The following is a 24343-nucleotide window of genomic DNA, read 5'->3' on the forward strand; positions in this document are numbered from 1 at the left end:
TTAAGGGTGAGATGGCGGCACATCGTACAGTCATTTTCGGTGTTTGTCCGTTTCTTGTGATTTATACGTAACAATACGACACCTTGGCGGTTTGGCAACTTCACTTTCCCAGGATTCAATAATTCATTTGAGTTTACATCCCTCCGCCATTGGTAATGATGATTTGTTGCGAGCTCGTTTACAGAAATGTATCGTAATGGACCCTGCCTTTTTTCCTCAAACCATGGTCTATTTATTTGCTCGGTAAATGCTTACCGACACACGTATAAAAATTGATAAAAAATATTAGGCTTGTATAAATACAATTATATTTTTTCCGGTGAGTTTTGGCAAGAAAAGAGATGTCTGTGTTGACAGCAGTCGCGATATATTTCACCAAACCGAAATGTCAGGCAGAACTAGTTCTATTAAATTAGAAGCACAGGCATTCAGAAGTACATGGCATCCAGGCCAGATGTGACTGCATTGGTAAAGTGACGTAGGTCTGCACTCCCTCGTGTATCTATATTCCTTAACCTCCTCTTCTATTTCACACACGCATTTCAGGCGCAGGTGGTACAACTTAGAACATAACACATTCCACATATTTGGATTACAAATATCGGCTGAACCCGATCACTGTGATTGAACATTTTCAACACTTGTCCAGATCAGTCCCAGCAGTGAATCATGCCATTAGACGTTTTGTGTGATGAACACCCCCCATGTTCGAGCAATCGGAATTCGGCAATCACCCTCCCCTTCCCCCAGACTTCCCTCAACTCACACCTTTGCTTTCAGTACCTGATTCAAAGGAGAAAGCTAACAACCCGTTGATTCACATGGTTAAATAGTTCGGTGAGCAAGAGAGAGAGAGAAAAAAAAACATCGTGGGATTTGGAAAGGTTTCCTTTCCTTATATCCATGAATCATTTTAATGTACTTTAAAATTTCGCCGATTTTAATAATCGGTGAATGACAAACGTCGAATAATTTTCAGGTATGAATTCTTTTTAAAACAAGACACAGTAAGCATATAGTTAAGCTCATCCCAGTGCGCCAAAACTACATTCAATTGGTTCAGGATGGCTATTGACGTGTCCAGGTAATGTGCCGGATTAAGCCCATCACTCATTGTCATTACGAGGTAACCCTATAAGATAGTACTGCCCGGTTCACAAGTGACATCAGTGAGTCATGGGTTAGGTATACAGAGAACACTAGGTTGGCCCTCTGTGACCTGGAAAAAAGGTAAAGGGAAATTTCGTTTTGTCTGACATATAAACCGCGCTTGCTATAGTGTTGCCTGCACAAATCTCCCAACTGACAAAAAGTCTATGGACAGTTGCAGTACATCAATTTAGATATTTCCGGTGTTTGGGCGGCGGGGGAGCCGTGACAGCTCGACAGCATTTGTCAGCTATTCTTGGTCAGAGAGAGAGAGACAGAGTTCCCCTCAAGATCAGAACTTGTGATCGTATAACTATAAACAGTATCAAAAGAAATACACGCAGCAGTGACTGTATAATAAGAATCGTGATGTCAAGTCATGACCAAACGGTGAAAAGGCACCCCCTTGTTACCCTCGCATCTATTTTATGAATACCGAAGTAAACAAGACATTAATAATTGGCGATTGATTAACGGTCTTACAAACAACCAAAGATTCGCACCTGGGTTGGAAAAAAAGACCACGGCCTCCCCTGTCGTCGACGATCTTTTCTGACCCTGAATTTACGCGCTTCCATGTCCTATTTTGTTTATTGCGACAGCAGTGGGAAACTGTACAGGCTACGGTGTGAACAAAGTCGTAAATTTAACCAATTTAGGTAAAAAGACAAGTGCTCTTTCACCGACTGCCTATATGAGATTATTGATGCCTTAAGGAGGAAATAGGCCTTTTCTATCACACAAATATATGTGTTCATAAAAAAAGACGACTACTTCTACAAAATGCGTTTTCAATCGGTGGGCATGGGTTTAAATTGAAGTTTTCTTGGTATGCAAGAACGTGTGATTTGAAGTTCAATGGCCACTAATACAAAAACTCTATGAGATTGCATATAGTTGTTGGCCCATCACGAAAGCGTTGAGTCGCTTACGGAGACAGCTTTCTCATTGGTCTGGATATTGCGAAAGCTCGAATGCACTTTTCTTCTGATGTGGTTGATCGAACCATATTCGTTTTATCTCTTCCAATATTTCACCCTTCGCGTCTTATTCCCTAACAATCGCACCTCAAGTTTTCGTCAACGCAATCAGCATTACATTTTGTTTGCTTTAAGTTTCCAGACAATCTACTTCCAAATCAACAAATCTTGAGAAATCAGCGTGTAAACTCATAATACAAAAGTGGTGAGAGAGAATCCACCGGCATCCTCATTTTTGCTAGAAGAAGAACAAACAAGAACGTTTGCCCTGCAAGAGGAATCTTCGAAAGGACAAGGGCAGTCAGACCGCCCACGATGTACGTTGCTCTTTGCAACTGTGAACCGAAAAGAAACTTCTGAAAGTTCAACATGCAGGCCAGAGGTACATGTATATCAGACTTAGGTATAAAGTGAACTGTCTGGTTTCACCCTCGCACATAAAATTGACATGAATGATCGGTGATAAACTGTCTGAGAATAAAACCGTTTATTTTCCCTTTGTTGGGACTTTGCTTGGCCACACGTATAAGCATTTGGTGTTGGTGTAGCACGAATGGCTATCCAATGGGTTATTGGCTAAAAGTTGTGTCGGATGCCAAATTGCGTCAGGTTGAGCCAATGGAAATGCCCGATACACTCGGGAAAGGAGTTGGGTAGAGGTCTCTGAACTCGGTCATGTTATGTTATATATTGACAACTGGGGATTGGTTTGGAGGCTTTCTAGTTTTCTGAGAAAGCTATTTGTTTTTCCACAAAGAGTTGTTGCCATTTGATTTCACAAGTTCATTCATTTTGATTGATCCAATCTGTTGCATGAAAAGAAACCGCACACTCGTGTAACATTCACGGAATATTTCGAACACAAAATACATGTAACAGGCTGACTCAAGAATTGTACTCTTAAAACCAGACGTTTCACATTATCCTCTCTTATCTTCTTTACTTTCTGTGGAGCATTTTAATAATCGCTGTTCACAGTTTCCGTCTTGCTAATACTCCACTATTCTTCAACGCTTAGCAATGCTCCGTCTCAATTACAATGTGCCTGAGCGTTGAACTCGACTAGTTTCCGGACAGATGCGCCATTTACCGTAGAGAAAAGAACTTTTCAGACACGATGTAGTGATATCTGTATTATCTTGACAATCAATCCATGTAAAGAGTCTCACAAAGTGAGAGCCTGTAGTGTTTGAGATAGTTGCGGAGAGACACCTGTGGGTACGGTATATAGGCGTGAACTTGTTCTTCTCTCAACCCTCAAGTCTTTCTCCACACACAACTGGACTCTCTCCCTAGACCGAGTGCCCCAGGCTTTCCGGTTCGAATCAAGATCTCTTTCCTCTCAACGCTGCCAACTGACACCCTTGGGGGTTCCCCCTCACTCGTCGACAGAATCACCCCCCTCACCAAGCCCTTTTCCTCTCGTTAAGGTGTCTCAGACGAATCAAGGGAGCATCTTAAGGTGTTTCGTTTTGGAGAAAAGAGAGAATGACTAATTGGCCTCTCCCGGCCCGGGGAATTTGCAAATGGTGCCAGGAAACACGGCGCATGTTTCTGACGACGACTATCTTCAGTTTTGTACAAAATTATGACATTTTCTTATCGACTAACACGCAAGTTTATACAGTCATCAGCGCCTTGGGATTTAGCCACTTTCCTTAAGATGTAAACAAGTAAAGATCCCATCTAAAAAAATAAAATAAATAAAATAAAACTAGGCGAAGTACTTTTTTCGGAAACATCCATCATTCAAAAAAAGCGAAGGAAAGTTGATGAAAGAGACCTGAGTCCGTACACAGATAATGCAGTAAAATACACCGTGTCAAGATCCCATAATGATAAAGTAATTAAGAAGATGCCACTCATGCCAGGGGAAAATCCTTGAACCTGATTTTGGAGGTGAGACTGAATTTTCCACTTCCACATGGATGCAGTTTTCTCTTGAACTGTCGCCATACCTACTTTAGTCATCGCATCTTGCTTTACACGTTTCTTCTCCTATGCATCTGCATCTTCTTTATGCAAGTCTTCTTTTAGTTCCTCACGGGGGAAAACGCCGACAAAAATAAAAGGGAGCACATTGATAAATTAAAGTCAAGTTACTCAAGAGGTAAGGATTATTTTAAAGTGATTTAAAGTTTAATCATTGCTACTTAAAATACACGATTCAAGTCTTAACTGTTTGTGCGACTGCGAAACTTCTTCAGGTACGCTAACCACACTTGTTTGGTTGTCGAAGTGATGCTCCGTGAGGAAACCTCACAACATCGCACCTAGCTAAGCCATTTAAGTACCCCTCCACACCAGCCTGAGAGCTGCTGGCCTAATCGTGTCATTGTATTACCTAAGGTGTGAGGAACTAAACGGATTTGGATTCGGTAAGTGTTAAATAAGGAACATGATTCATCTAATGGGAACTACTTTACTCCAGGCAATCCCGCAGTGCACACACCACGTGTGCTTGCTCTGTGAATCTGTGATACAATATTGAGCAAGGCTTTCGCTCTTGGCTCCTGTAATGTGCTCGCCAAATGTGCAGTGCATCACAACCTTGGATGACCGTGCAGATCTTCGGAAGAGCCTGCTGCATTCCCGAATTCCCCCATCCAAGGTGATGAGGAACTAGATTCGTGTTCAAGACAATCTGGCACTCTAAAGTGAAGACACAGCTGTGATCGCCCGGTTACTACTTGTTCAAGTTAATATCGTTGATGCTTTCATTAGCTAAATGTGGAATGTGGCGTGGAATGTGAGATGGTGATAAGGTGCCTTCTGAGGCCTCTAAATAATAGAGGAGCTGTTTTTACACAGCACTTCCTATGTAGCCTTTTATCTCTACAGCTTTTCTTTCGTCATCTGATTACTCATTTTTTCCCTTTCATTTCTGTATCCGGATGAATCACATACACACACCCTGAAAGTGAGAATTGGCCAGATATTTCAATTTTGTTTCTGCTCCGCGTGCAACTGAGTACGATTTCATTCCCACCTCTTAAACAAATTGATAAATCCCCTTTCCTGTGTAACTTGAGCAATCGAAGAAAGTTCTGCTCACTCTCTGACACATTTCGTCACGGCGGAGATATCAGGTCAGAAAATCGCAAAACTCCGAGGAGTGACAGTTCTCTATACAAGACTTAGCAGGTTGGTTTTCATCGTCTTCAAGAGAGCGAACCCTAGCCTTCTCGCCGATGATTGACAATCATCGTGAACTCCCGTTGTTGTTCGCTCTCATTATTGCATATCATCCCACTAAAAAATTCAAGTTGATTCATCACGTCAAACGAACCGGCAAATCGAAAAAGCCCGCTGAGTCATCTGACTTGTCAGAACATCACGGGCAGTATGAGGCCAGTGCAGTTATGAAATGGTATGAAACATGACATTATGATGGAAGCAGGTGTCTATCCAATCAAGAAAAAGAAAACAAACCCAAAAAGGAACCAACTATCTTACTAGTCTGAGTGTCAACTGATGTTCAACGAACCCCGCACGCTTCACAACAACGTCTGATATTTTGTGTGTGCATGCAAGTTTTGTGCGACCGTCCAGCCAATCGGAGTCGACTTCAGAAAATATGACGTCATTTTGAGCAGACGTTCGGCCTAAGCTGTTGATTGGTCAATTTGCTGCCATGTTTTTTGTAACACAACAACAGGTTATCGAAGACCCGATAGAAGGCTCCCGTTGAATGGTCAGAATCTGAAGGTCAACACGCAGTGTTGTTTGGAAGATTCTGCACGCATTATCATAGACGTTTGCTGTGCCAGCGGCTATTCTTTTCCATAGACTACTATCTTACACCGATCACTTGGAAAACAAGTGTCCACGTCTACCACTTGCTGTCCAATCAACAACGAGCTATCCAACCAATCAAACACTAGCAAAACAACCAACTCTTGAACTTGCAAAGTGACACACCACCTACCTAGCAATCGACGAATACGAAATGCCTTAGAAGCCTTCCAAGTAGCGATGCACAGAAAGCGTACAGTTTTTGCCCTCCAAGAGTTACAATTGCTATCAAGCTAGCACGTGCATTAACGAACCAACAAATCAACAAACCAACAAACCAACCATCCAACAAACAAATTATCACTGACGTATAAGCTGTTTGTACTAATCTTCCAACCAATTGAATGCGGACATAATAGTGGTAATGGTAACTTGATTTTATAGCATTCATCAGCACGACTATCTGGTTATCTCAACAAACGACCCCGATACAATTCACTGGCAAATTGGAATAATTACTTTCAGTATTTTCATACGTCATTAATTAAACTAAGGAGAAAGTAGATCTTAACCTGTACAGGATACTTACTATTTTGCCCACCCATGTGTAAGAAGGCCTTTTTGTTACATTTACCATGAGATACTTCAACCTTGTTTTTGTTTTCCCCGAGACTTTGGAGTATATGCATTGCGGCAAACGTGTAAAGTTGGGGGATTCCGCTGAGTATCCTTTGTCAACATTAAGGGATGAAGTCGCACTTAAGGAAGATCTCAACCCGGAGGCATTGTGGACCGACATTACGTCTTTGAAACGACAGCTGTAAAAATCTGTTTAAAAATCTGTAGTGTTGTGAGTGCAGCCCATGGGTCAATGTAACGACCTACGCCATAATAAAACGAGTTTTAAATTTAGACTTGCGGGAGATCTTTTGGTATCGTCGGAGTCTTCAATAAAAGAAAGTACAAGTAAACCAAATCTTCTTTTCCCCAGATCCCGCCGTTGATTGTATCAATTCTAATTACTGCCATGGAAATGAAACTTTCAAAAAAATGCTTGTCTCTCAACGCCCATTCCGTTTTGGCTCTATTCAGTTTGATTGATAAAGAAAAGATCATTCCCACGAGGCGTGTGCATTAGTGGAGTCTACGTGCAATCTAGAGCATTGGGATGAAAGATGATTTTGCAAGTCTAGTTCTGAAGCATGTCCGCGCCGTGCCGTCAATCCAAACAGTACCGCCTCTGTTTCGGCCGTGATCTACTTCTCAGAGCGAAGTCGGATTCAATTTGTATCAACAGCAAATTGTATTTCATTTATTGGTCTCCATAAATTAAATCATAAAACAACACCGAGGTTCCGAATCGGAGACAGTCTTGAGCAAATAAAGGCATTAATTTAGAATTTATGGCTATCCGTGAATTGAAATCAAATCAAATAAACCTTGGACATTTAGTAGCCACGGAGTAGTTTCTGCTTTTGTCAAGGCGCAACGCCTGGGGCAATTTGTTTTTTTCTGATGAGTAAATTCGACAAGTGCATGGGTTTCCGCCAGGTATTTAAATCATGATGTTTTGTTTTAAAGTAAAACTAAAACGGGGTTAATATCCGTCCCTGTGATTTGTTTTGGTATGGAAATAATCCACATTTAAGCTCAGTGCAGCCATTCAGTACAACCAGCGATTAAAAACGATGCCAAAGATAGGGAAAACACAAGCCAAGAATACTACACATACTTATATCTCTTATATACCTCTCTATACCATACCATTTAAGCTTGCAGCCATTCAGTACAACCAACGATTAAAAAAGATGCCAAAGATAAGGAAAACACAAGCCAAGAATACTACACATACTTATATCTCTTCTATACCATTCTCTAATTGTAAGAGGTGCACTATACGTATTTCTTTTTTCATTATTTTGCTGCAATCCAGTTAAACTTTTCGAGCGTCGGGATGTTATATTTAATAAGCATTTTAGTATTTTGTGTGCGATAAAATGAAAGCCAAATGCGTGTTTCGCTTGAGAGAAACATCTGCATTCAAACGATATAGTTGTCAAGACCGTAGGGTTTCCCGTGATATGGAACACCTTTCGGATCAGCTTACCTCCCATCGAATTTATAGCTTTCTGACCCTCATAATAAATGACTTCCCGACTTCTGGGTGGGTTTGTGTATAGAAATAAATTAATGTTCAAGTCCTACCGCTCTCTTCTCAAAGCTGACGTGGTGATGTTCCTGGATTCACGGATTCCCAAGAGTTCTTCCGGCTTCTCCTGTCAATGATCAAATCTATCTTGATCACGTCGGCCGCAGCTGTTGTCAACTTTCTTCGATCGGTGGGGACCCCGGGAAAATTGCACTTCACACCTTTTGCAGCGGGCCTTTCTTTGCAAGATCGATATCTGATTGTTCGCTAAATGGCGAGAAGAGAGCCGCCCTTTTCTTTTTCGGAACTTAATCCGACGAAGAGAGAAGATCTGGTGCGCTCGGCACTCCGACGAGATGATGTTTACCGGAGGTTAAGTCTATTATCTGCGACAAGGAGATAACCTCAAGTCGGTGTTGACACTGGTAAAAAGCCGTGGATATACCTTCAGGACCTATCAGTTAACGCACCAACTGCCTTGAGGGGCTGTCATCTTCCTGGAGACAAAATATAGCCTCACCTTTGCTCCTTGACGGGAAGCGTGCATCCAGGTCATGTGGAGATACAATGGCCTCTCTGACATTCGACACCGAGAGAATTAAAGACAATCTTATCCTCTTGAAAAGTAGCAGCATGATAAATCCTCTTGATGCAACACTCCTCTTGTCATATTCGATTCTGACATGAACGCACAAGATGGTGCATTATGGATCGTTTCCTGGGTTCTGTTACTGAAGAGGAAGGACAGATTGTTGACTGACCATTATTAATAGTTGACCCCCTTCCCTGAGGGTTTGCGGCGGTATCACTTGACTTTTGGTGCGATCAGCCCCACCCTTTGAGTCATGAATTTGAAAACAAAAAAAAGTATTATTCTTTTGAATTACTATCTTAAACAGATACTTCAATTGAAATCTGTTTTGCAGAGCATCTGAAATCGTCTCACGACATAGTCAAGCCTTCATGGTTCCAACGTGTCCATTCCTTAAAAGAGGCAGATTCGGGCTTGCCACTGAATTGAAAGGAAAAGTAAAAGTTTTGATGCTACTGTATTTAAACAGATGTGTTAATGTTGGGTTTTAGGCCTGGTGTCTGGATAATGTCAGATGCTTGGTTTTTAAGAGCCCTCTCCCCTTTCACACAGTGTATTTAGTCTACGACAATGGGCCTTTTGAAAGGCTTCCGGTGACATGTTGTCGTGGTGTGAAAATCCGCGGTGCTGAAGAGACATCACTCGCAGCCATCAATTTCTTTCCGCTATAGTTCACGACATCGCGGGGGAAAAAATCGTAGACAGAATAACTTTATATTCAAGATATAGACCATGTGACATTGGTTTACAAAATGGATGTTCTGGTCACGTGATGTCAACTTTCAGTAAAACGGGTCTCTTCTACACTGCTGCACAGGCGCGGTTCTAGAACCAATATTTTTTTTTTGGGGGGGGGGGCTAGCAGGGTGGATCCAGAATTTTTTTTCAGGGAGGCGTGCTGAAATGTAGACTGGTTATTTTCTCCAGACACTTAGGCCTCCGAAAATCAATGGGGGGGGGGGGGGGGGGGGGCATGCCATTTTTTCAATGGGGAGCGCCAATAAAATCCTAAAATCATTCACACTATATTAACTAATGCACCCTTGTCACGGCTATTTCTTTAGGGGGAGACCGTTCGCATGTACTTCACAATCCTTCTTTTTGCTAATGCAATTTCTTTTTACGGAATTTATTTTGGGGGGCTAGACAAAATTTGGGGGGGGGCTAAAGCCCCCTCTAGCCCCCCCCCCCGTAGAACCGCGCCTGCTGCTGCATATCTCTTGAAATATGAATGGTTGACATAATTGTTAATGTGGGCCAACTATAATGTGTACAATGATTTGGTTGTGCGATGGTTGCCCGTAGGCATGACGTCACGGGTAACACGGTAAAGCCCTCGCGACTATACGATATGAGAAACTCGCGTAATAGAAATTCGCAACACCGAAAGAATTCCACTGTTGTCTTGTCCTTTCAGGACCCTTCAGAACCCAGGACAACAAATTCACATCAAGGGGTTATCCTGTCTAAGAATCTGGATGGATGGAGCAATTGGCCTGTGGTCTAACAAAAGAGTATTCTCCATTGAGCCTATAGTAGATGTTGACAATAATACCGCCTAAGAAAAACCATCCTATGTTGCCTCGTCAAAGACGGAAGTAATTGATCTTAATTTGTTGTCGGTTCAGAAAATTAGCTCAATTACCGGAGAATGTCTCTGTGGCTAATGGACCTCTTGACTGTGCGTTTGTGTGTACGCACAAATCATTTGGCAGTCCATTGAGTATAGCCACACAAAAAATGGATGATCGTCTTATTTCAAACTGACTGTCCGCCCACTATCATCCTGTTACTCCGGAATTCAGAGCAACAGTCACCATGATTCCAGATCAACTTGAACAGCCACTGACTGCTTGCTTCCATTGGAGCCACGAATAGAAAATGTATCCGAAGATGTTGCTGTTATCCGAATTACTTAATCTTGGAACTGAAGATACCACCAATTTCAGCTGGATAACTACACAAATCTAAATTCTTGTGCAGTGATGAAACGTGATTCATATAAAATTCTTTCTTAACATCGGTGAAATGCAAAAAAAAAATCATCCTGAGAAAATATTGTTCATATCGCCACGTTGATGTATTCAACGCAGAGTAGGCCTATACGATTATCTGACAAGCATTTGAAATGTCCAAGTGATGTTATTATTAAACCTGAAAGCGATCTCCCTGGTTTGAACAATAAAACAAAATGCGTAAAATTATGAATACATGTACATGTACATGCTTTCAGACATCATCAGCCGTTGCTTCAGTCTTTGCTTCAGTCTTTGCTTCAGTCTTCAGAGAGATTCATCTGCGAGGGCGTGACGTTCATGCCGCTCCATCCGGTACAAGGGGAGCGGGACGTCCCGCCAAAAATAAGTCTGCGATGTAATGAAGACCACTTGCTTTAGTGAAAACACTGACAAATCCGCGGTATCCGGGATACAATCACCACGGATACGATGAAAGCTGTCGAGCCAGTATCTAAGGAATCATCGGATGATCTTATGTACTCTTCTATTTTTGAGGTTGCGTACAAGAAGTGAACGCTTGTCACCTTTGTAGCTATTGTCTTTGGAGGGACTTTGCAGGTTCGTTGCCTGCTCACCTGACGAAACACTTTTTGTCCGGTTTTGAGAGTATTTGGCCATTTACTTTTCTTTATAGACAAATTAGAAGTTTCTTCTTGAAATGTTTTGTAATTGTGCATCGTGATGATCATCTTCAGTCTGGGCTAAACTGTACAATACGTTTGACAATTAATGATCGTGAATCTAACGAGATCAAGAAGACCAAACCCTCTCAAAAAATGCACAAAACAGTTGCCCATACCAGCGGCCTATATATAGGAAAGATAAAAGATTTGTTTAAAAATACCGTGCTTTACTCTCAGCTGACAATGTTGGAAGATCCTATTCAACAAAGTGTTCAGAACCAACACAATACCTTGCGACTTATTTTTTTTCTTCAGTACCGGTTTGTTAAAACCATTTTAACTCAGCCCAGCTTTTTGATAACCCTTTCCGATGCATGTAACTGCTTTCCAAAACTTAACCCAGAAATGTTAAAAACGTATTCAAAACCGCTTCAGCAAGCCAACTCCACGCGGTATGCTAAAATCTTCACAGCTTTCCATAATAAACCAATATGTCAAAAATCTCCCGTAATTTAGATCGAAACTTTTAGGTAATAAGTGGTACACTAACGGCCAGTGACCCACTGCACTAACTATCTGTCGCCACCCGGCACTTCTGCTTCTTAAGGCCGCGGTTCTGGCTCCCTTGAGACCTTTCATCACTTATCTTCAGCTGACGTGAATATGATTACGCCGAACAAAACGCTCACTTGGCACAATCGTGCTTATGGAAACCTCTGTTGTCAAGGAGTCAACTGGTTTTCCGACCGGACGATGGGGTTCATGCCTCCGTAAGCGTGGACTCTGTCATACCAAGCACGAAGAATGGCACCCCAGGCGGATGACAGGTTAGGTATTATCTTCTGCTGAGTACCATAAGTGCATTTTCAAGAGGTTTCTCCAGAAAGCGGCTCTAACTCTGGACCCGGTAACTGGTTTCTAATTGATTCGGTTGGCTATGCGAAGAGGAAGTAAACTTTAAAGTAGTCTGTGCGGAGCCATTTCGATAACCTGGTCCTTTGGTACTGATATAGGCCTGTATTCTTTTGAAACAAAATCGTTATTTTCATCTTAAAACATTAGCTTTGTAAAACACAACTCAGAATTTCGCATTTGTGTTACGTGCATGCTCAACACCGAATATTTCATGATAAACAGGCAATTATTAAGACCGTATAAAGACGTTACAACACGAAAACAGTGCAATTGGCGTGAAGAAATTCGGCAACTTAAAAAGCTTTAAAAACACACATAAGGTAGCAACCATAATGCATAATGGCAAATCGGCATACTCTCTACTTGAAATGCAGGAATGCTCGGAAAGTGTTCGCCGATCCGCCTTGCACATTTCCCGAGAGTATAGCCTACTTGTTCATAATTGCAACAGAATGTAACAAAGAATAAATCATTGCAAATGCGCTGCTAGCTACACCGCAAGGCGGTAAACAGATCGTCTGCGTATTTGGAGATGTTGATATCATTTGGCGGGAATCCGAACCACGCGGTTCGCATTCGCGTCTCTTGCGCTTCCTGGTTTTGAAAGTATTTTAACTACGGGAATTCCTCGCTTTCCTAAAAGGAATGTTCACGACCCTGGGGCCGATCTATCTCTTGCCCTGATATTTATGCAGTTCCCTCGTTAACAAGTTGTCATCGTTCCAATACGATCCCATAACCGACAAACACATTATTATCTGTATTTGGCACACGGCATTTTAATGGTTGGTGTAAATAGTAACCTGAAGAAGCTTAGCCACGGGGACGATATGAGCAATATGTGTGAATGGATCGAAAGCCATTTTACTTTTCATCGATAAATGCGAATTAGGCAAATCTTTAATCTAAAATTACCATTTTTTCAAGTTCCCTGTGATGTGGCTAAAAATTGCATACGCTAAATTAAGGCTGGCACTCGGTTTAGGGAACTAACGTCGTTTGTTTTGTTCCCCAACTTGAAATACCAATTGATTAGGAAACAATTTAGGGAGTTTCTAAGGGGCATGGTACTATACCATAACGGCTAATAGAACTTGCGATTTCAAGCTGGAAGTATGGGTTGCGTGCGCTAATGAAAAACTGACGTCCAACCTCCAACAGGATAAAAGATGACCTTTTCTATTACAAACATGTGTTCTGGGTGGAAACTACAAATTCTCGGATTAAGAAGCGACGACCCTCCCCCTTGTATCTGCCAAAGATCCGAAGGGATCCGCAATTAGAAATAATTGGGACTATTATTAGATAGTCATATCAGAATCCCAATTACTTCCTGGACCGCAGCGATCCCGACAGCTGAGTGGCAACTTTATACTCGGTCCACAAGTCTGCCACCCAGGGGGAGGACAGGTATTAACGTGCCCCCCTGTGGAATTTGAGGAGGTAACTGGGAGATTAACCTTGTCTGGTTCTCAAGCTGTTTATAACGAGGGAAAACCAGTGGTCGTCATCTAGTTCACTGAGTTAATATGAAAATGGATCGTCGATATATTCTGGTCGAAGACACAGCGCTGTGCCATTTTCTACGACCAGGTATACATGTAGTTGAAACACCACTATAAAACTGTAGGGAGGGGTGTAGAAGATCCACAGATACGACTAGTGTATTGACTACGTCTTTATTCTCAGTCGAACTCCTTTATAAGTTCATGAATATGACAAATAGGAGTGGAGAGAATATAATGTTTTAAACAGATGAACAAATAAATATTATTTTGTTTCTTTTTATCTTTTCAACTTTAATGTTATTATTCATAGTCTGTACAAGTCCCCGCACAGAATGGACAAATTTCAACTGTGTTGACTGAGGACAGGAAGACAAGGAGAGGTCACGATCTCGTTCACCATCTTTCCTTTTCCTTCGGCCTGATAGTGAGGTTATGACTTAATTTATTAAGGAAACCACATCATAGTAACGAAATTCCTCATGGGTCAAGTTCACAAATTCTCTGCTACTTGTCGGTGATATATTTTTCTAACCACGGCCATCCGTCCTGGACCGTGAAGTACAAACAGCAAGCCTCGTTACCTCCAAAAAAAAAGAGATGTCCCCACCTCTGTTCTTTGTTTCTCTCTCCGTTGGGGGTTCCTCTATTCTCACCTCCAAAGGTTCGATAACTCTGTGGATTTATTTTCTCAGGTAAGAAAACCAACAAAATGTGCAGTGATTTATGTGATTCGCAAGCCTTTCGACACAACGGGCGTCCGGGCCATTTTTGTAACACTTAACTCACGCAAGCATTGTGTTCTGCCTTGAAAAGCTAACAATATTCCTCGCGGATTTAATATGCTTATCGAACCGAACGAAATTCCGCTGCGATTCTGATTAAGCGTTCAGGCGAAAAACTGCTGCAAAGAGAGGAAAAAAATCAACATGCCCTTGAAACGCTTCACGAGTGACAAAGAAACTGCAAAAAAACAAGAACCTTGTTGAAAAAGGTTTCGCACATCGTGCTGTGAGAATTCTTGCTCGAAAGTGGACGCTCCCGCACTCAAAATGGTGTCAATCATCGGGAGCAAAAACGCCCTCATGCGGTGAGGTGAGAAATCAAAATTAATTCCTGACCCTGGATCTCGAGCCCTCCAGCTGGTCTTTTCACACCTGTTGTTACAAGCCCAATTGTTCCGAGTGTTGTCCCTTTCAATTTCCTTCGACAGCACACTCACTGCATGTCCCCTTGAACGTGAGGGCATGGCCGTGATGTTATCAGCGTACATCATGGATGGGCTTCAAAGGGAGAAACTTGGTGTGGCCGCGCAGTGCACGTACACCATGAGTTTATGGGAAGTATAAAAAAGGCAAATTGTCTAAACAAACTACATGTATATGTATACTATTACCAATGATACCGAGATCCTAAATTGACGAGGCTTGACAACAGCGGCATTCAAATACACTTAATGTTTCGCAGTCAATCGTTTAACTAACAGGAACTGCATTTAAAAGTGAGATTCAGATTGTGATGTATACAAAGTAACGTAAAGTAGGAAATAGATCATCAAAATTCTATTTGTATGCATGTTTTTAACCTTCACCGTGGAGGTGCTTGACGTTTGGATAAAACTGCAAAACGTTTAGATTGGATCAAATGAGGAAATGAAGTATTCGTATATTAAGATTTAAGATGTCATTAAAATAATTATCTCGTTTTCTTAGATTTTTTTTTAAAATAAAAGTAAATCCCGTGTCTCATTTAAATTGGCACAATGCCAAGCTGTAATACAATAGTGCGCCAACCGTCTCAAGACGTGGTTCTTTAAGGATTATGATATTTTTTTTGTGAACGGCATCAAAAGACCTCTTGGGTTATTTTGCTTGTCGACCAGTTATGATAAATTTGACCCTAACTTAAGAATCAAAAGATTTACGATGAAATATTATCGTATCTGCTTTCTAGCTTGATAACTTAAGGGGGTAAAATAAGGGGAAAATATTTATCAGATTATCCCCAGCTCTTTAACATAAGAAACCTCAATCTATCGCCATATAATGAGACCGAAGTAGGATAGTCCACGTGTTCACGTACACACATCTATCACAGCCTTTCACCTGCTCTGATATTCTTGAGCGATTTACTTTGTTAACCTTTTGGTGAATCAACCTCAATCAACAAAGCCGTACGTCAGTTACTGTTGTCTCCATTTTACACAATGTCCGGCATTTCTCCGACCAAGGGCTTGGCTCCAGCCCACCTCCTAAATTACGAATTTCGTCCGGGTTACCCAGTCCGAGCAATTTTAATAACCCGGCCTTACAGCAACTGGCAGCTGAGGTAGGATATTGTCCACGCCAGCCTCCTTTCCTCTCCCGTGTTTTGCCCGGACGATCTCGTCATCATTTCAAGCCCCTTAGCGACAAGGTTAATAAGCCCCACCGGAGGTCACGTGGCCACTCGGTAAAATTTACTACTTTTCAGGGGTTCAGAAAGTGGTCCTGACGGGTCTGGGGGATGTTTATGGGCCTAGGGGAGCACTAAGTTCACTGTTATTGTTTCAGATTTCAGCGGATGCCTGTTTTGTAATATTTTGGGTTAAGACAACCCAGTGAGTCTTAATCTAGGGAAACAAGCTTAAATTCGGTTCCACAGCACAATCCCACATATAATGCAAACAGCTACAAAAACCACTGAAAGCTTAGTCTACTCTTAAACAAGCAAAATGTATTCAACACAATTTCGCTCTTAACAATAATTCCCACATTTTATAGTAGCAAAAAAAAATGTAAATTATTGATGTAATTGGCTTTTGCATGTAATCGGCTTTTTTTGTTCACATGAAGCCCTCCCCGTTAAGTAATTAACACGATTCATTTACCCACTTTATAGCGAAGCATCAGAAAAATACCGATTAACGTCTATTTTAGTATACTCGTTAATTTTTTTCCAAATTCCTGTTTCTCCCTCTTTTACCGCCGCTTTGCTTCTTTCCAATGCCTTCATTAAAAAAGGGCAGTTCAGACAAAATACGAACAATTATAGGCCTAATGTAAACAATAAATATAACCGAAATACCATCGAACTTAAAACGCTTCATACCTTTTTTTAACAGATATTATCACCATCTCTGCAGCCAAGTACAGAGTTCGGCGTTAAGGTCCTAAGATCCCGAGCTGCTGTCATTGTGGCACCTTTGTTCAACCTCTCGAAATAATTCTAAAATAAATCGGCCTAAACTGCGGTGAGAAAGACCAGTTGCTTGCCGCGAGCAATGTTTGTGTTTTTCTATCTTGGATGTAATTCGTGTAATTATACAGTAATTATTTTTCAAATGCCGTAAGGGAGCAAACACCTTGTCGCCTGAAGTTCAAGGCTTTTTTGTCAGTGAGAACAGTTGCAAGTTGACCCAAGCTATTGTTTGGGCGGTGCTACAGAACGCCCCCGGGTGGTCAGAATAACCGCCCAATATTTTAACTTTATTGGCAGAGAGGGGTGAGTGACCAATCAAGATGTGAACTCCCACAACTTGCCCAACCTTTGGTAGTATTTTGAGTTATTTTTCTTTAAACTTATGTACGATGCGGACTTATGGGAACAACAAGACCAATTCTAGGGTTCCCAGAGGCGGTGTTGCACTTGACGTGAAGCCAATTAGTTCATTGTCGCATGAATTATGGCGCAAGTGAAAAAAATGAATTGAAAATTGAAGACAGTAATCTTATTAATACTGAGACAAAACATAAGCGTATGCCAACATGGTGCTCTCAAAATAGAAACAGTACACAGGAACACACAATGAATCGATAAAATGCCTCAATGAAACTAGTTCCTGAATTTATGTACACTTCAGTGGCCTTTATTGTATACTAGGGAATCGGTTGGCTAAGCGGTACTTCCCCCGCCTTCCATCTGTGTGACCCTGGCCCGAATCCCGCCCCGGACAACATGTGGATTGTGTTTACAGTAACTATCTGATTCAGTTGGTTGTCTCCAGAAATTGTTCTCTAGAGGTTTTCCTCCAGAATCGTCAATTGTAATTTCCTTCCTCATCTTGCACCTAAAGGAACCCACTGGTGAATAAGTCGACAAAACACCCAAAGCCTGTTCTCGGCCGAATGCCAAATAAATTAATAATTAAACGAGAGTATTTTGTTAATCTTACCTGTTATTCAGCTCCCTGAAAATTTTCTGCTTTATTTGTGAACAGACACTCCTCTGTTGTCGCACAAAATAGGCTGCAGTCACCTATAGTTAAGAGATGAAATCCAATTATTCCAAAGTAAGGTGTTATTGTATTCATTCGTGCCCTGTGCTCTTCCGGCAATTTTCGAGATTAAAAAGGAAGGCAGTGTTTCTGTGTACGTAGTGGGCAAAGTTTACCTATATACATGTACATGTACCATCAATAGCCGAGTGCTCTAAACGCAAAACAGCTTGGTTGTTCCAACATCAAACCATCCAGCACACTTGACATTAGCCTTCAACTGCAACAAGTGCATGGAATTCGACGGCTTGCACCATGTTGTGACTCCTTGACTTTCCAGGGACATCGTAACATGCCTTGTCTTGTACAAGCACTCAGGTACTATAAACTGAGTTGGAATAGCTACGGGCAGGTGTCACAGATATTTGTATTAAATACGATATGAGGGAATCTTGACTGCTCCGGGTTGGGTTATGTTTGGAATCTGGTAAGTAAAGTTGTAGCCCTGACGTAAGGAATGCTCTTGTTTATGTATATTGTCTGATGTCGTATTCTATTTCTTACCGATTGGAACAAACGCAAACGACCATGGGCGTCGCGAGGGGGAAGGGCAAGGGGACACTTGTCCACGAAAAGCCTCCAAAAAAGAGGAATAGTCGGAAAGAAGAAAAAAGGGGTGGAAGGGGCGAAGTTACTAATATATTATTAATTTAATCAGCACCTCACAACTTCTATACTAGTTACCCGCCCCTAGATTTTAATCAATATTATACGAAGCAAACGAAATTGAGAAGTGTGCGGTTTGAAGAGCGCCCATTAGTCAGATGCTATCCACCCACTTTTTGATATTTCGGCGGCCGCGAGACTCTGGCTAGCTTCCAGCAAGGAGTGGCCTGCTGGCATATTTTGCCCGACCGTGATTTTGCCCCCTCTGGAACAAAATCCTAGCGACGCCTATGCACGACCCTGATCGAGAGATTATACAAGTCAATTAAAAGATGAGATTGCGTGAGAGAAGGTGACAAGTTTGTGATTAATGAGCATGAACTCGTGAGACAGGCCATGATTGATATACCAGATCAGAATATTACGTAGTTTTTACCGACGTCAGGTTCAACTTCTTACACAGTGTGCAAAGAATCATACAGTGTTATACTCTGATATCGTTATGCGTGTATAGTTGACATTGAACCCTTGATACGACACCGTATACTTAGTGCTTTCATATACAGTTTGCCTGAAGTAACAATGCAAGTCAAAAATGTGCTCGAGTTGGACTCGAATCTATGCCTCCCGCAACACTAGGCAGACGTCTGGTGCGGCACTTGGCTTTAATACTGACAGGCGGTTGGCCGGCTGGTTTGAATCAGATTCGGACTTTGATATGGGAGAAATGCTATTCTATTTATATAAAAGATTTTATTTTAGAATAACATTAATTTAGATGGTTTTTCATGAAAATCCCCCCCCCGCCTCCCAAGCGTAATGGCATGAACCACCCGTCATTTCCATCCAGAGACGAGAATTTTCCGTAAAGGATTGAATCAAGAATGGTTTGATTTTTAGGCGTGTAGGCCCAAGTCTGATTCACCCTCTTTTTCTAAGCACATACAAGGAAGGCACGTCCGCATCACCAAATCCCTCGTCGATCTGGGAATACTGGGCTGAACCACTCTGTATATTGAATTTGTCCAACCGTAATTGAAGAATTTGAAACATAATCATGATTCATATACAAACGACTCTAGGGAGGCATTCAAGGACACGACGACGCATCTTCTCGTTATATCAACATTGTGGATCATTACTATACTAGCCACAAACGCAAACGTCTGTGGCATTGCCCTTGGAATTATGTTTCTATGACTAAAGTGGAACCGGGTCAAATTTGTCCTATAATTTTCCTGTTTTTATGTTGATAGCACCCCAATGGCCATATGATTCGTCATATGAGACTTGTAGGTTTGCATGGTGGACATGAACAAAGAATGTAAGGTTTGCGGTGGCACCATGTGAATTTATCTTTTGAATTGTGTGGTTCTGAGAAGAACCAGTTGTTTTAACCCGACGTTTCGAACAGTGCGCTCTGCTCGTCATCATGATTCGTCATGTTGTGGGCTGAAATAGAAGGTTAAAATGAAGAAGAATTATAAGGAGACAAGACATCTCGACGATAGCAAGGAGGATTTATCGGTGACTGCTCTATGTTCCGACACCCCTATGTTCCGACAACCTAGATTGTGTTACTCCCGGTTAGGGTTAGGGTTAGGGTTAGGGTTAGGAATAGGAATATGTGCAGTCGGAACATAGGGGTGTCGGAACATAGAGGTGTAACCGATTTATCATACACTTAGAAAGTAGATGAATACATTGCACTGCTGCCCCTTACAAGAAGTGTGGAGAGACGTTCCTAACCCTTAACTTGATGTTATGTTTTCAGAAAGAGAAAGCAGGAACAACATCATCATTTAACAAAGTTTCTTGTTAAAAGATGTTGAAAAAAAAAGCTCTTCAAACCACTTGCCGGTAAATTTTATTGTAAAGTTTGGGCCACAGGCAGACAAGCATCTCTGCTCACCAACACGGGAAAGTATACACATGTTATTGTTAGAAACATCGAAAGCCCTGGTCCGCGTTGAGGCCCGCCTAGTTTGTTGATCAAGTAACACAAAGTGAAACAGGTTCACTTTCAATCAATATATGAGCTTGAAAATAGAAGTGAGCACTGGCACAGTGCTCCGGGGTCGCTGGTCCAAATTCAACCAAATTCAATGTCTTAGTTCCACCATTTGTTAAATGTATGTCCGTACATGAGAGAAACCCGTGGAGGTAACTCTTACTATACTGTAATATCTCGGATTCGATTTTCTGAAGAAGAAACCATAATTCAACACAGGTTTCCTGTGGGGTTCCCTGTCCTTTTCCCCCAGTTTGGGAGGATTACATGTGCTCAGCAGACTGGTTTGATGAAAAACCTTGACTCACTGATACATTTCAGTGACGAGCACAGATCAGCAATGACTGTACGGCCGTCTAGTGCCTGAATTAGTTTGCCAATTGCCGTCCAGAATGCTACCTTGTTCCACCTCCGGAGCGGCAGGGACCAAAGAGATCCCGGAAAAACTGGGCCAGGCCTCGGCGCCGGTTCTCTTAATACAAGACAATCTCGGGGTTTAATTCACTCAGAGAGTTCAGCTGATTGAAAACATAACTCCTGCTTCATAAGGAACATCTCTGTGATAGATGGGGTGCATGGCGGAGTAAAACCCACAGCAGATAGCTGCGATGCCGATGTCGCGCCGGATGATATTTTCAATTCGTCAAGATGTTGTGCGATGACCTTATAAGTTGCCCAATACAAGGTCTTGGACCTGGCTGTATAAAACAACCAATGCATGAATCATAGGCTACCCACCCGTTTGTTAAGGCTGGTACAGTTGCACTGGACATTCTTACGAAGGATGACTAGATCGTAATCTTAATGAAATAAAAAACACTGGCATTTCAAAGCGTCATATATCATTACAGTTAAATAGGCCTATTTAAAATATCTTGTAGCTGTTGAGTTAGTTCTCCTCCACCTGCTTCCGTATCAACGTGTCGAACAAAATGACTCTGGCACATTTCAAAACAAATTCTCCTGCAAACAAAATGTCTTGGTGATTGAAGTATTGAGTTCTCGATCAGTCGAAGGGCCGATGATATTCTGTGAGTCATTGCATTTAATGGCCGATTCCTTGAAGACATAATTACTTACTCATGCAACAGAGTGCATCCTGTAATTGCGAATTGCTTCAATTTGCTTGTGGGATAAATCGAGAGGCTAATAAAAATTGCAATAGTTCGCTCTTTGCGCGGTATTGCGAAACAAAATCGAGGCTTAAATTTGCAAAACAAAAGTTCCGTCACGTCGATTGCCAGTATCTATGAAGATAATATTTGGCTTGCTTTATGATATCATTTTGGTACTCGTACGTTCATTTCCTTCGGTCGTTTGACATTAATCATTCATGCACTGGTATTTGGTATTCGGCAATAATGCATATTCATTGACTAATTTGCATATTGACTTGCCTTTGAGAAAAATCCTGACAGGGTCGAAGCGTCAGGCCGTCTAACTTTTGTCGATTTGTATATTCTAGGTCAATCCAGTCAGTAAGCAGTTTGCAGCAGTTTCAGTCATTTTGCATAACTTTTATTTCGCTTATTTCCCTAAATCTATTACCCCAACTAAAATGCCATACTACCCCAATCTGTAAATCGAGAACGTCAAACAACATTTCTATCTAGTCGACAAATGCAGTCACTACTTTTTGCTCACCCCCTTTACCAACTGCATACCATTAAACATATCAAGTTTGCCTTAGCGATCTAACATACTTTAATCAGAACAATCTTTAAAACGCCCAACGCAAATGTATATCGGTTCGAGCGATGTTCCCTTAAATTCAATGAGACTTCTGCCAACCGCAATTGTAGCTTCCCATCGAACGCGCCCTCACGATCCCACTTGTAAACATGTGGATTTCCTCGGGAAAGTGTGGATTTCCTCTGACTTATTGAGGGTATTATACGTGTACATATTGGTGATGTACAGGCTAACCCTGAGTTATGGTACGCAGTCCCCCCCCCCCCCCCCCGAGATTTAAGATTGCGGTGTTTAGAGTTGGGAGGTGTTTTGGCTTCTAGGTGCTGATTAATGCAGCTAGAGTCGTGTGAACTCATAAATAAATGACTAGAACTAAACTGGAACTCGTGTATGTCGTGCAACTCGCAGTAGTTCTCGCCGAGAAACAACAAAAAGAACTCAAAGAGGTCACGAGACTTTGCAAGGATGAAAGAAAACTAATACCTCATCTCTCCCTTGAAGCTATTAAAAGGTTATAGCTTTGATTTGAACTCCAGATTAGTACTTGAGAACATTTCCTTTTTCCTTTGTGAAAATTCGACGGACTTTCCGTTTTATCAATCATCACGTTTAGTTCACTGACGATAACTCAGTATTGGGCAGATGGAGGGGTGGAGCATATTTATTTGTTACTCCTCCCCAATTAACGACCAGCTGCATGCAACTTATTCCGAAGTTCTTATCTCATTTTTGTCTTTAAAACCGTGTGCTTCCTCTCATTTCCTAACACGGCTGCACAGCTTCAGCTCTACATGTAGTTCTATTTCAGAGTTAGCAACTACGACCTTGTGTTTAAAAGGTTCAGAGTGGGGGGGGGGGGGGGGGTTGTAGGCGTGTCGGTGCATATATACAAGCAATTAATGTGGTTTTTTTTTCATCTGTTTCAAATTGTCCCGAGTCGTGTCCTATATAGATCCACCAAATCTCTAGAGTACACAGCATGGTGCTCGTTCGAAAGTTGTAATATACATAGCGCACTTTGGTCGGGAAGTGCCAAATTGTTATTAACAAGCTACGCCGTACGATTTGGGATTATGGTGTCTCGTTTGATTAGGTTCTTGACAAAAACTGAAATTGGATCATATAATGGGAAAAGCTATTTTAGGGGGAAAAAGGACGTGACCTTGGATAATTTTATAGAACGGCCCCTTGAAGACCTTAGGGAGAAAATACTTTCTTCGATATTTTTTAATTATTAAAAATATTGACATCAGCGGAAGGGTGATTGATGAAGGGTGTTTGACAGAAGGTGTGCTGTCCAGGGCTGCCAATGGTTCGTTTGTTGTGGTTTGCAAGAATAACATTTAGTTGGACATCGAGGTTTTGTCGAAATCGGTGAGCTCTTAAATTTTGGTAAAGTCCGTAAAATATGCGATGGCAGTTGACCTGCTGGGCGGATTATGAAAACTGGAACGCACGGTAGAGGGACCACGTTCAAAGAAGTTAAATAAGCAGACTAAAACACTTTGAGGATTTATTGGCTTAGCAAAAAAAAATGAGCAATATTTATCACATAACATACCTGTTTTGCTGGACTTGAAGACCGACTGACTGACTGACTGACAGACTGATTGACTGATTGACTGATTGACTGATTGACTGATTGACTGATTGACTGATTGATTTACTTCCCACAGTGAGCCATTCTGGGCGTATTCGAAACCCTGTTCTCGAGTGACACGCGAACAGAGTTTTCGAGCCCAAACAAGTGCACGTGGTGTGCAGCTGGGCGAAAATTCAAGATGACATCCTCCATATTAACGCCGAATGAAAAGATGGGAAAACTAATGATGTTACAAATACAATTTAAATCACAAAACAGCTATCAAGTGGCAAAGACAAGCCAACTCTAGGATCAAGTACAATCATATTTCTTTATTATTTCATAGTATATATACTGCTAGCGCTCCAGCATTAAATGAGTGCTTTCAATTTTAACGCAAGTTGCGGTATAGGGGTGCTAAGTCGGCCATCGTTGTTCTTGACGCTCTTCATCTACTACCCACTTATGAAAATCCTGTTCGCGAACACTGTTCGCATGTTTGTTCTGATCATTCGAAACCCCGTTCTCGTG

At 41.7% G+C, this 24343-nt stretch overlaps 1 protein-coding gene across 1 annotated transcript in view; it reads right to left on the reverse strand.

Annotated features, from left to right (window-relative positions):
* Positions 1–8829, reverse strand: part of LOC119745898 (ADAMTS-like protein 5) — a 47121-nt gene extending 38292 nt beyond the window's left edge. The window contains exon 1 of the mRNA XM_038222571.1: positions 8070–8829. The gene's annotated coding sequence lies outside the window, so the exon portion shown is untranslated. The remainder of the gene's footprint in view (positions 1–8069) is intronic.
* Positions 8830–24343: the final 15514 nt, after the last annotated feature.

The sequence above is a fragment of the Patiria miniata genome, unplaced genomic scaffold, assembly GCF_015706575.1.
Source record: "Patiria miniata isolate m_02_andy unplaced genomic scaffold, ASM1570657v1 HiC_scaffold_7, whole genome shotgun sequence".
NCBI lineage: Eukaryota > Metazoa > Echinodermata > Asteroidea > Valvatida > Asterinidae > Patiria > Patiria miniata.